This window comes from Blennius ocellaris (genome assembly GCF_963422515.1).
Source record: "Blennius ocellaris genome assembly, chromosome: 6".
NCBI lineage: Eukaryota > Metazoa > Chordata > Actinopteri > Blenniiformes > Blenniidae > Blennius > Blennius ocellaris.
Window position 1 is genome coordinate 19,120,304 of NC_137655.1, and position 12,547 is coordinate 19,132,850.

The window sequence follows — 12,547 nt, forward strand, 5'->3', positions numbered from 1 at the left end:
GTATTATGATGATAATGCTTGTTTCTGTTTAGCTGCTTTGCTGACACGCTGTATTTTTTCTTCTAATGATCCATGAGAAAAGCTGAAAAGTTTGGCTCTTGTAGCTGAAGTTTACCATTGTGCATATCCAATAAAAACTAGGCTGCTGACGCTCTGACGGAGTAGCTTTTCAGGACAGCTCTGTATATATGATGGTCAGTCTATGTTTACTTTACAACTGTTTTTTTTTTCTATTTCTGGCACAAGCGAGAATATACCAACAACCTGCAATGTTGCTGACTTATGTTTGGGAAACAACTCCACCTTTGTCTCTATATATTAGTTGTATAAACACCATGCTTTTTAGATGATGCTAGGAAATTGTGCAACATTCATAGTTTTTGTATCTTCATGACTCTTCTTCTTGTTTTTTTTATTGTTTGTCTCAGAGTCCATCTGTCTTCCTCTTTTCTAACAGGAAGACTTGACTTCCTCCCTCCTTCTATCCCATCCTTCATCTCTCCCCTTGCTGTTTTGCCCGACTCCTCTGGGGAGGGCAGTAATAATTATTATGTAAATAAATACGCCTGCTGTAATCACATTCGTGCCACTGATCCAATTAGAGAGCTGATAGCAGGCGGCTGATTGTGCGGGCTGGCGGCTGATGGTCAGGGCCTGTGCGTCTGTGCGACTGGTTGGCCGAGGCAGCCAGGGGAGCACGCATTAGTGGGCTGAGGCGGACGGTGTAATGAAAGCCGTTTGGTGCCGCGCTGCGTGCAGTCATGTACTCTAAATAATGCTCTTTGACCAGGACCCTGCATGTCTGCCAGGCTTACAGTCTGCTCACTGGGTTGTCCTTCACTCTGGCGCACTATTTGTGTGTTGCTCTGTATTCCTGCTATCATGATCTCTGGCTCAGGATCACTTTCACCGAGCATCAGCTTATCACCAATTACTGCCTTGTTGTGATTCTCATCGTCTTAATGATGCTCCACTGAGACCATCATTGTCAGGGTTGTATCAGGCCTCACCCCTCTTCCTACATCTATACTAAACTCACCATAAGCTCAATATTCTCTTTGGCTTTATTTATTATAGCAGCAATCAATATACAACAAAAAATTATTTTCTTTGAATAATTGTTTTTTTAATAGGAAAATGAGAAAAATCACACATTTTTGAATGCATTGAAAGCTTTAAAATCATCATTTTGCTGTTCCGTGAGGCATTTGGGTTGGGAAAAGTTTGTCCCATTCTTTTAAAAACACTTCAGGAGTTCCTTGAGCGAGATTTTTCAAGAGTTCATGTGGGTTCAAGGATGAAAAGATTGTTTTTTTATGGTCAAAAGTCACAATGGCCTCATTTTTTGGTCGTGCAGCAAGAGTAAAATAAAAAAAAGAGTGTGATTACATCAAGCACAGATGTTCTCTTGAATGCAAGATGGGCAGGTCTGTTGATGATCTAAGCTTGTTAGGAGCTCAGTTTTTAGGTTTCTAATATATACCAGTTTGACTCAATTGTTTGAGTCAAGGATGAACTGTGTATATTATGGTGGTCAAAAATCAATCTCAAAGTTGATCAAATTTAATGCAACTGCCAGATATTGTCTTTTTACACCAAGGATAAACTGGACTTCTTCATTGGTCAATACATCTTTTATTCTGGAAAACCACAAATAGAAAGTATTAATCTGGGTTGTACTTGCGGCAGGCCAGCAAGTACTGAACTTTGGATCATATTTTCATAATCATAATTACTCTTTTTTACTTCACCAAGGTAATGCGACACAAATATTGGTCCTAGTTTTGTGAATATTGTGCTTAAAAAAAGTTTTTATTTACCTTACATTTGGGTCAAGCTCCAATGTGAACTGGTCAGATTCTGGTGGCTTGAGTTGAAAGAAACTATGTTCTCAATGTTTGTCTAAATCAGTATCGCTCAACAATATCGCCTTTCAAATACTCATTCAGGGATTAAGTGGTTGGCAAAGGTTAAGATGATTGTTGTGCAAGAAAGGCACAAGACAGTTGTGTTCACATATGACCTACAAAAAATTGCAATTTATGTTTCTGTGTAGGTCCTAGTTTATGAATGGATGGATCTCCAGAACACCTTGATCAAATTTAAAGTCAGATTTGTCTCTAATGTTCATGTGGACTAAGGCTATCCTGCTGAGGGATTGCTTCTGAAAGCTCAGTTTTCTTTGCCCCATTCTCATTGACTATATGTCCATGAAATCCTCAAAGTCAGTTTAAATTTTCGTCAAGGACTCACGGAGGAACTGGTTAAGATGTAGTGGTTAAAAGTCAAAGCCACTTTGATCTGGTGCTAATATCCAGGTCCTCTATAGATGCCTCAACTCAGACTTGATAAAATATCCTCAAACTTGATGTGCGTGATCGAGAGGTTTCAAGGATTGACTGGTTACATTTTGGTGCAAATTTGGAAAAGTGGCCAAAGACTACTGTAACATGATATCCGACTGCAGCGTCTTCCTTATGATCAGTCGTGTGCCTGGCTGGTTTTCCGCCCTGGGTGTACACCCACCTGCCCCTCATGTGGACTCAAAGCTCCTAAACAATCACACCACTGTTTATCGCAATACTTAACCATCACCATATAAAGGAATCCAGGCCAAAAATCTCAACTGCAACTTTGTAGGTCTGTCAAGTCCTACAGATGCCTGTGTCTTTAGCCTCAGAGGAAGAGGTGACTATTCGGTTTAATTGGTTAAGTTGTGCCCTAACTTTACATTTGAAGATGCCACAATTTAAAATCACGGATGTAAAATATTGAGCAGTATCATCGCAGCGCTATACTTTTCAAGGGTGTGGGCACAGGCGAGTGGTTAAATGAAGGGGGGCATTAGTTCTAACCTCACCATTTGCCCAGAGGCCATCCTCCCACCACCATGTGTCGGCTGAGTAGACTCCTGTTAATGTTGGGACGTAATGTATGGGTCCCAGTGCTAACTCCCTGCCTTTTACATCTCAATCAGGTCACGCTAGTTTATTTATATATTGTCAGGGGGCAGGGGGGTGGAGGGGCTCACTGGGGCTAAGAGATGAATGTGGCAGCTCTTTTTTTTTCCTTTCTCTCCCTTGCTCTCTATTTAGTTAGCAAAAAGCTTTTATAATGAATTTGAAAGGCGGCACAGATCCAAGCGTTTGAAATTCCCAGAGCACTGCTAAGTGAAAGACGGAGGGTGGGTAGGTGGAGGGGTGGAAGGGGAATAGGAGAAGCCCCAAAAAAATGAATGCATTAAGTCAAAATGTGGAATGGATTTAAAAAAAGGAGAAAAAAAAATCTAAATTAATACATCTTCTTTTTTTTCCCCCTGCTGTTTTCTTTCCTCGTTTCTTCATTAGTGTTCTTTGCCTCTCCTCCCTCCTTTCTCCTCCTGCCGCCCACTTGCGTTTTGCTCTTACCCAGTTGGTCGCACGCTATTAAACAAACAGTCCTAATATTTTGAGCTGGCTAGCAGTTTGAATTTCATCTCGCCGACGCATCTTGTTTCTCTCAAGCCCTGACTGTTTTGACATGCGGCCCGATTAAATTATAAACAAGCAGGCCTCCTGATGGTGATGCTGGAGCCACTAATTTCCCTAATTGTTTGCAGTTGTCTGGGAGGCGAGGCTCGGAGGCCCGGGCCTGATCCCACTGGCTGGCACAGCGTAGTTAAAGGGAAAGAGAGGGAGGGAGGGAGTTTGAGGGGAGAAGTGAGAGTTGAGGAGCAGGGAGAGGATACAGAGTGGAGAGCAGAGGAAACAGCAGGTCAATCAAACAGGAAGGTAAAAGTCTCATTAAGATGTGTCGTATTAGTGTTTGAATACACCTATCAGTGACCGAAAAGGCTGATCTGCAGTGGACTGGTGAAGGCATGAATGTTTTAACAGGGCTAATTAGGAACACAGCTTAGCCGGGCTGCCTGTTACCCTTGTGGACATTTGTGGTACTGCGACCAAGCAGCCCAAAATGCATTTTAGCTGCAACGACACATTACCCAATATTGCCGCCATTATCATCAGATACTTTGAAAATGGTATTTGTGGGACTTGATAAAAGCAATTAATTAAAAAATAATTATGGAATTTTCAATCAGGTAATCACATGTTATTCATCAGTATTTGCTACTAAAATTTACATTAATACACCAAATAGATTTTGGCAGATGAAGAGAGATACACATTTGTTTTTAACTTCCAATGTGGAGAAGACAATTACTGTAGAGTAATGTTAACATTAGCCCTGGTGCCCATGCACCTTCATGTTCATTGAGGTGGTACCAAAGATTTGAATTGCTTCAGTGATATGAACCTTTTGGATATGTCTCCACACTTCTGACATTTTTAATAACTGAAACCTATTCACTTGGTCAAACAATGCACTCTCTTCAGTTTCATGCCTCATATTTATTAGCCTGTCGACAGCGATGCAGTTGATGCATTGTTGTGATCAGTATGAGTGGAGCTGAAGGGAATTTTTTAAGATGCAGTGAGAAACTATCTGCTTTTTTCTTTAATCAATGGATGCAAATTAATGGGTTTAAATATTTCACATGAAAACTGCTTCAAATAGTTAATACAAAACAAAGTACTCCAGTAATTTCCAATCTGTATTTAATATAACAAAAACAAAAGTGAGTCAGGTATGTTAGAAAGTGGAAGTACTTAAATTAAGTTCCTGAGAATGATTTTCTAAGCGCAGCTTTTGTGAGAATGAACTTTCCACCAGGTGGTAGCAGGCCTACGTAAGCACATAATGTGACCCGGAACATTTGAAAACCAACACAAACCTGTCATCTGTCTATTTTTCTTTCCCAGTCCTCAGTTTTTCTTCTCCGTACTTCCTCACTCTTCTCACCTAAAGCTCGTATCCGATGGCATACGTGGCCGAGTTCCAGCAGTCGCCCATCACAACACGTCACTGCAGGCACCGATATCATCTGGCCTTCCAGTCAGCGGCGTGTTCCAAGTCTCTGGTGGGGCTGCCCACTCAAACAGGCCTGCTATGTGACACACTTACTCAAATTCACATGCTTCTCGAAAACTTTTAAATGTCATTATTTAGAGTATGTTGAGAAACTCAGTGTTGCCTTGCTATTTGATATCTAGAACAGCTGATCCAACAATGCAGTGCAAGTTAACAATAGAAAACATGTACAGTATGAGAGGAGGTGTGTGTGTGTGTGTGTGTGTGTGTGTGTGTGTGTGTGTGTGTGTGTGTGTGTGTGTGTGTGTGTGTGTGTGTGTGTGTGTGTGTGTGTGTGTGTGTGTGTGTGTGTGTGTGTGTGTGTGTGTGTGTGTGTGTGTGCCATGCTCCAGATGGGAATGGGATGAAAGGCTGGCGAGAGCAGAGCTGTGAATGTTATCCACGCTGGCATCAACAGACAGCCAGCGTTACCTAGCAGACAGGGAGGTGCAGTCATATCGGCGCCATCATCACCCAATCACCAGTATCAAGTGTGTACGTGCCCAGTGAAAGCTAATTTAGCGTGACTGCAGAGATGGCGGCTATTGTCGTTGAGCAGGTGAGCTAATATACATACTTTATGGACCTGAGCTGGAACACGTACACAGGTCATGATCCTTCTGTGATGAAGAACACCGTTGAAAATATAAGTGGGAAAAGAAATATTGCGAAACATATTCATGGCTCATGAGCAAGTCTAAGATATATTGTTATACATAACTCTATAACTGAGGTTCACAGTTTCCGTTACCACTTTTTGTTTTGCTTTTTTATGTAAAGGTTTCTTGAGATGTCAAATGTGTAACAGGCACTATATAAATACAATTGAATTGATTCAAAGTAAATACATCAAGAAGCCTGAATAGAAAATCTTTGTCCAGCTTTGAGCCACAGGGGATAGAACTGGTTCGATACCATCTGGTTTAGTGCCGTTACTTATGACTAATTTCTCATTAGCTAAATTATTTAACTCTTACACTGCCTGTCTAAAAAAAAAAGTTAAATTGTGTTTTCAAATTCAATGTATTCCATCGGCTCCTTGAAACCATTATCTTCAAATAGATTCAGTGGAAGCAGATCTTGAGTGGTAATCGTCCTGATTAACTTTATCTTCTTGAACAAGGCGAGATCACAGTGTCTCTGGGTAAACAATGGAGTGTTGCAAGCATTATGGCTGTCCAGACTGGATTGAAATCCAAATGCTCGGAGGGGTTGTGGTTGTAGTTTGCGCTACTCGAGTTAATTTTTCTTTCTGATGCAAGCCTACATGCGGACTTGTTTTCATCTTATAGAAATAATGACAAACCATGCTAGTTTAGAACTTCACATGTGCCTGTTTTAAAGCTGCAATGTCCTGCAGCTGCTCTGTTGCACTGATGAGAAGCGAAGAGCCACTGCATGCTGGACAGCCTTCAACATGACAGCATGACTTAATTGGTTTTACCGTTGATAATATCTGGTGCTGACAGACGTTTAGCAGACTAATCGGGTGAACATTGCCACTTTTATTCAACTAAATAACAAAGTGCATGACCGTGTTGCAGAAGTGTGCATTTGCACCACGTTGAACTCACACCCACAAAATGTCAAAGGTCAATTTTTTATTTTAAAAAAAATGTCTCTTTGTTAAAGTCGGACAATTAATCTTGAATAATCTTTTGTTACATTTAAAAGTTAAATTAGTAACCTGAAACATCTGTCAGCAAATGCTGTTGCTGTCATTTAAACAAGTGAACAAGCATGGAGATATGATCTTTGTTTTGACCTACATGCTTTTTATTGTACTTTATTCTTTTACTGCCGCCATGAGTGGAGGCACTTCTCAGCAGCCTGGATCATCCGACCATTTTCATAAATGTGCCTTTTAGTTTTTGTAATCTCCTGACCCTCCACATGATGTTGTCATTGGGTATGCTAAAAAAGAAAGAATCACTTCTTATGTTCTTTTAATTCATTCATATCTTCCCATTTGGAGTAGTTGGGTATCTGCGTGTTTTGTAAGTGGCGACTTTTGCTCTGTCAGCGGTTTAACTATTTCAACTGAAGGAGCCCCTTATATGACAGCCTGTGCTAATGAATATTGAATACACCCTGTGTGTGTGTGTGTGTGTGTGTGTGTGTGTGTGTGTGTGTGTGTGTGTGTGTGTGTGTGTGTGTGTGTGTGTGTGTGTGTGTGTGTGTGTGTGTGTGTGTGTGTGTGTACGTACACGTGCGTCTCTACAAATGTGTGATGAAACCGATAACGTCAAGGAGAGGAAGTGCATGCTGTGTTGCACACTCATGCTGAATTTGTTCTATTAGAACAGGGCCATCACCTGCGCACACCCACACGGGTAAATATTTGAATGATTCTTGTTTGTCTTCGTTTCGAATGAATGGCTGAGAAGATGAAGTGGAGGGACCCAACGTTCTCGCAATCTGCACAATGTTCGTTTGGATGCATCAAGGCAAACAAATAAGAGACAGGTATCCGTTGAACCAGAACGTGCTGCTCAATAGGCTACTGATGCTGTTAATGCCTAATGAGAATCCACTACCAGGAAGTTGTTACTGACTGACAGCAGCCCGGACGCCACCATGTTTCTGAACATTTAATGTAAACTTGGCAAACTGTGAGGACCCAGTTTTGCAAAAACAGCAATATCACAAGTTTTAAAAACCTTCTTAAATTCAGAACTAAACATTAAAACGTTGAATATAATGTGCTGCTTTTGTCTTCAGTCCTGTCATGGTCTTGGTCATAGTCATTCTAAAAATAAAATCTTCTTTAGCCTTTACTGACAGATAGACGAGGACAAAATAGAAGACAGATTACATAATATCAAATCAAATGGTATTAAAACATAACATCTCTCATTTATCATCCTCAATCATTCTGACTGGAAGTCCAGTTTTCCTTTACACAATCTCAGTAATGTTAGTAATCAAATGTATTTTAGCCTCAACTAATTTGATTGGTTTGGTCAAAGGTTATTTCAACTGTAGTGCTTTTATTAATCACGCAGCACCACAGCAGGGTTTTGCCTGAATTTATTCCCATGGTGATGCAAACTTTTATAGATTTAGTGACGTAGTGGGTGGAGAGGGTTTTGAACATAGTGCAAAAACTAACTCACGTTTATTTTATTTAGACGTTAGTTAATTCATTGTTCTATTCTTTTATATTACAACAGGTTTTAATAGCATTTATTCCACTATTGTTTCCTCCTGGGCAAACCACCGGACAAACAGAAAGACAAGAAGAGTACCCAGAGAATATCCATGTCTCTTCTCATTTTGTAAAAACCTTGATAGATTAAATAACTTAAAAGTGACTTTTTTCTTATCGTTTTTTTTTTTTTAATGGTCACTCTGATAACTTCTTTCAAGAGTAAACTTTATCTGCAGTTGAGGGATGGATATCTCATTGTCAGTTGTTGCTAACATTTTGTACGGTACGGCAATGGTTCTGAAGTTGTTGAGGAAATACCTGGAGTGTCGAACAACAGGTGTGATGAATATCTTTGGCGATCAGACATGAAATTCTCAGAGGGAAGGGCAAAATCCATTGAAGAATCATTCACAAAAACGTAAAGCCCGGTGCCTCTTCCCTTGGGCATCAGCATTGTGCAACCTGCTTCTCTGTCAAGAAGCATCAGTGACGGCGGAGGTGGATGCTGGTACCCGGGGGCGGCCTCAGGCTGCACTGCCCGACACACATCTGCTGCAGCTCAACCGCCGCCCGCCCACTGCAGAATCCTGACGGAGGCCAAGTTGCACCACGGGGGACAGGAGAAGGGTGGAGGTGAAGTGCAGGGTGATCTGATGGCTCCTCATGTTGTTCTGCTTGATAGGCTTTTCAACTTTTCTGTGGTTGGGAAATACCTGGAAAAGTTATAAAGTGAAACAGTTTTTCAGGCCTGGGAATAGTTTGGATCCAGCTTCAGCTCTTTTAATACTTTCACATCCACACGTTCACCCTCACGCATTGACAACAGCTTCCTGGAAAGTTACATTGTAATTACAAGGCATGTAAATATATAGTTACGTTGTTGTCTTATTTGAATTATTTGAACAAACTCAAACGTTTCTGACAGGTATGTTTTGGCTCAATAATTTTAAACATTTTTGTTGGTAAAATGCCCTGATATTCCCAAACAGAAGTGACAAGAATGACTATTAGATTTTCTAATCCTCTTAGTCCATGATGACAAAAGCCTGGAGTATTTTATGTTTAGACTGCTTGTCACAACAAAATGAGACGTTTTCGGATGCGTCAAGACTAAATTTCATTAACTTACAGATAATCAATCAACCCATCAATGTTAATATTCTAATAAATTCTATGTTTATTAAATTTTCAAAACATGATTAATCACTTGCCTTTCGATACTCATTCTACTGTGCATAAACTGCTTCAATATATGTAAATGACATATATATATCAATATAATTGATTTGTTAAAATTTTAGTTTAATCCAATATGATTTAGTTGCAAACTGTTGGTAAAAACAAAACAAAACAGACGGCATGCAATCTTTAGAAAACACAAGTTGACACATTCTTTTTTTTTTTTTTTACCAATTTTTGACATTTTAAAGACCAAACAACTTAAAGAAAGTAATTAAGGCAGTCAAAATTGATGTGTTAATGTGGATCAAGATATTTTAAATAGAAATTGATTATGAAATACATTTTAAAATCAGAAATTTAAAGCACTGGATTCATCAGAAGCGCAGAATGACTCGAAATCCCTAAAACATCTCTGGCAATACATTTCAGGCAGTTTATTCAAATAGACTTCCCGTTACGCATGTCACTGTGCCTGCGCAAATGGGCAATTCGTTCAGAAGCTCATGGCAAGTTGGCACTGGTGGCTTGGAATTAGCTCACCACTCCTGCAACCACTATTCCCTCGGAATACCAACAAGTTAGTGTGTCTTAGTAGCTGGCAGAAAAGAGTAACAGGAACACATTAATGTGAATGAATTTTGTTTTGAAAAAGAGACTTTTTTTGGTCAACATGAACTGTAAAATGTGTTTTAACGTTAAGTGAATATATATTCCCTTATTTCTTGAGTTGGGTTTCTCATACAAAATGGAGCATGATAAATATAGTTAAAAATTAACAATATTTTATCCTGATTACTCAAAATCAATCCACAGCAACCCTGTGATTAATCTGGTTAAAAAAATGTTAATCATTTCACAGCACAAAAAAATCATTTAAAGTCTGAATGCAACTGCAACTTGCTGCCATGCACAGTGTTTTAACTGCAGCACGGCCATTTCCATTCAGATTTCGAGTGCAAATTTAGGTCTAAGCTATTTGAAAATGTTTGTTCATGAAGCTAATGACCCAACAACCAATCCCAAGTGCCTCTTTAAACTAATATAGTCTTCATTACTGCTCAGACGCTGTTGCGGTGGAACAATCCTCTCTCCGTCTGTATCCAGGACTTGGTTTAAAGTGTTTAAGTAAATCCTTTGATGGATGAAATTATTACATTTGCCCTCATGCATATTTCATGTCCCAGTCCAGATTAGTTATTCCAGGGTTTGGAGAAGTGCTGAGTGTGATTTATTTTTAATCACAGCAGCTGTTTGCCTTCTCATATTGAAGATCTCGCCTGACAAAGACCCAAATTGAATGAGACAAATCTGACCCTGAGCCACCCGAGCCATTTCTAATTCGCACAGCTATACACAGATGAAATGTCTGTGTTTTTCAGTTTTCCCGCATACTCTTCACTGTGCTTCATACCACATTAATTCATTCCATCTAATCACATAAACAGAACAGGGGCTTGAAGTTGCATGATCGACATGAAATGTCACAAGGAGTCTTCCCTGCTTGGGATCTGAGGAAAGTCTTGATTCTGACAGGCAGTTGTTAATCTCGCAGTAACATTTGGCTAATTGAATGTCTGCTGTTGTTTACTGTTTGTTTCCCGTGTTGCCCCTCAAGTGACGACCGCCACCGCTGCCTTCTGTTCCTTGGATGCATTAGCGTTGATGTACGGCGTTGGCGTGACACAGGCCCACCAGCTGCCCTGTCGCCGTGGAGCTCCATGGCTTGGTTCCCATTGGAGACTGCTCCATGGAAAGTCACATCTCTTCCCTTTAATTCTCTAAATACAGCCAACAGCACATTAGTGGTATTTGTTCAATGGATTGAAAGCAGTGTGTTGACATCCTGAATTCAACAGTGATATACATTTAAAAAAAGAAAAAAAAATATATATATATTCACATATATCATCATATCATCTTGTATGGGCCTTTTAATGCAGTCTGCCTGTGGTCAAAGACACCCTCGCTGAGGTATTCAAAGTCTGATTTGTTTATGTCAAGGAAAATCAGAATAAAATGCTCTCAGTGATCTACAGGAGATCTTGAAAACCACCCAGTGTTTGGCTTCACTGTAGAGATTGACGACAGAGTCCATAGCCTTTCTTTGAGACAATTTGAGGGAACTGGTGCAAGGAAAATAGTTGAGGAACCACTGATACTTGTTAACTGAACTGTGTGACCGGGCCTTTTCTGAACTGGAGAAGCTTCTTTCCAGAGAATTCTTTTAAAGTAAAAGTTTCTGGGGTTCCATTTCATCTGTATGTTGCACCACCAAGAGGGTTCTCTGAAATGATGTAATGCAAGTGTGCACAAAGAGGTTGTTTATTTTTGTTCTCTTGAAGTCACACTGTACACAAATGTAGAGAAAAGCCTGGAACGGCAACCAAATGTGGCATTCACATGCTTTGATTTCGCAATCATTTCGAACCTCTGAAAAAAAAACGTGTTTGCGCCAGTGTGATTCAAACCCTCCAGCTGTGCATGAGCTCCCAGAGTAGATTGTTGAAAATTCCCATGTCTCTTTCTTTTAATCCCCTTTTCCAGGCCAGTTTTACCAAATTAAGTTATGGCAAGCAGACTACAAATAACTGATTTAAAAATGCAACAGTGAAGACAGAGAATAATGATAAGAAAGCTATTTCCTCCACTTGTGTGTTGTGTCACAACATGCAGCTGTGTCATAATCATGTCAATACATGGTGTACTTGCAACATGCATGTGCATGCGCGCACACACACAGACACATGCACACACGGAGTGCATTTGCTCATCTATTTCTCGAGCACAGTAGGAGGCCACAGGTGTGTGAGCCCACACCACAGAGAGCTTTCCCCTCGGATGCTGCATTGTGGGTAATAATAGTTAGCAGCAACAGCTGTGCCCCCTTTCTCCCTCCCACTTTCACCTCTAATGTCCCCTAATCATTCCTCTATCAGGCCTAATACCCTGCAGCGGTGCCCTCACAGCTGTCCGAGGGGCCCTGGGTATCGAGACACCTGTCAATCTCTCTCTCTTCTGCAGATAAGCGCACACAAAAACAGAAACATGCTGAAATCTAATCTGTTCCGTGACTCATTTGCAGCATCAAGTTTGGACTGTTCCACAGCCTGATCATTTATACGATGATGGAAATAAAATGGGGTGTAAAACCTGGCGTGTCGCAGATGAAATTTGTGGTTTCCTTCCATTGTCAGTGCTTTTGGTCAGTCTCTAAACCCAAGAAAAGGCAGATGAGCTGGAGCAGCAAGCGCAAGTGTCTACAAA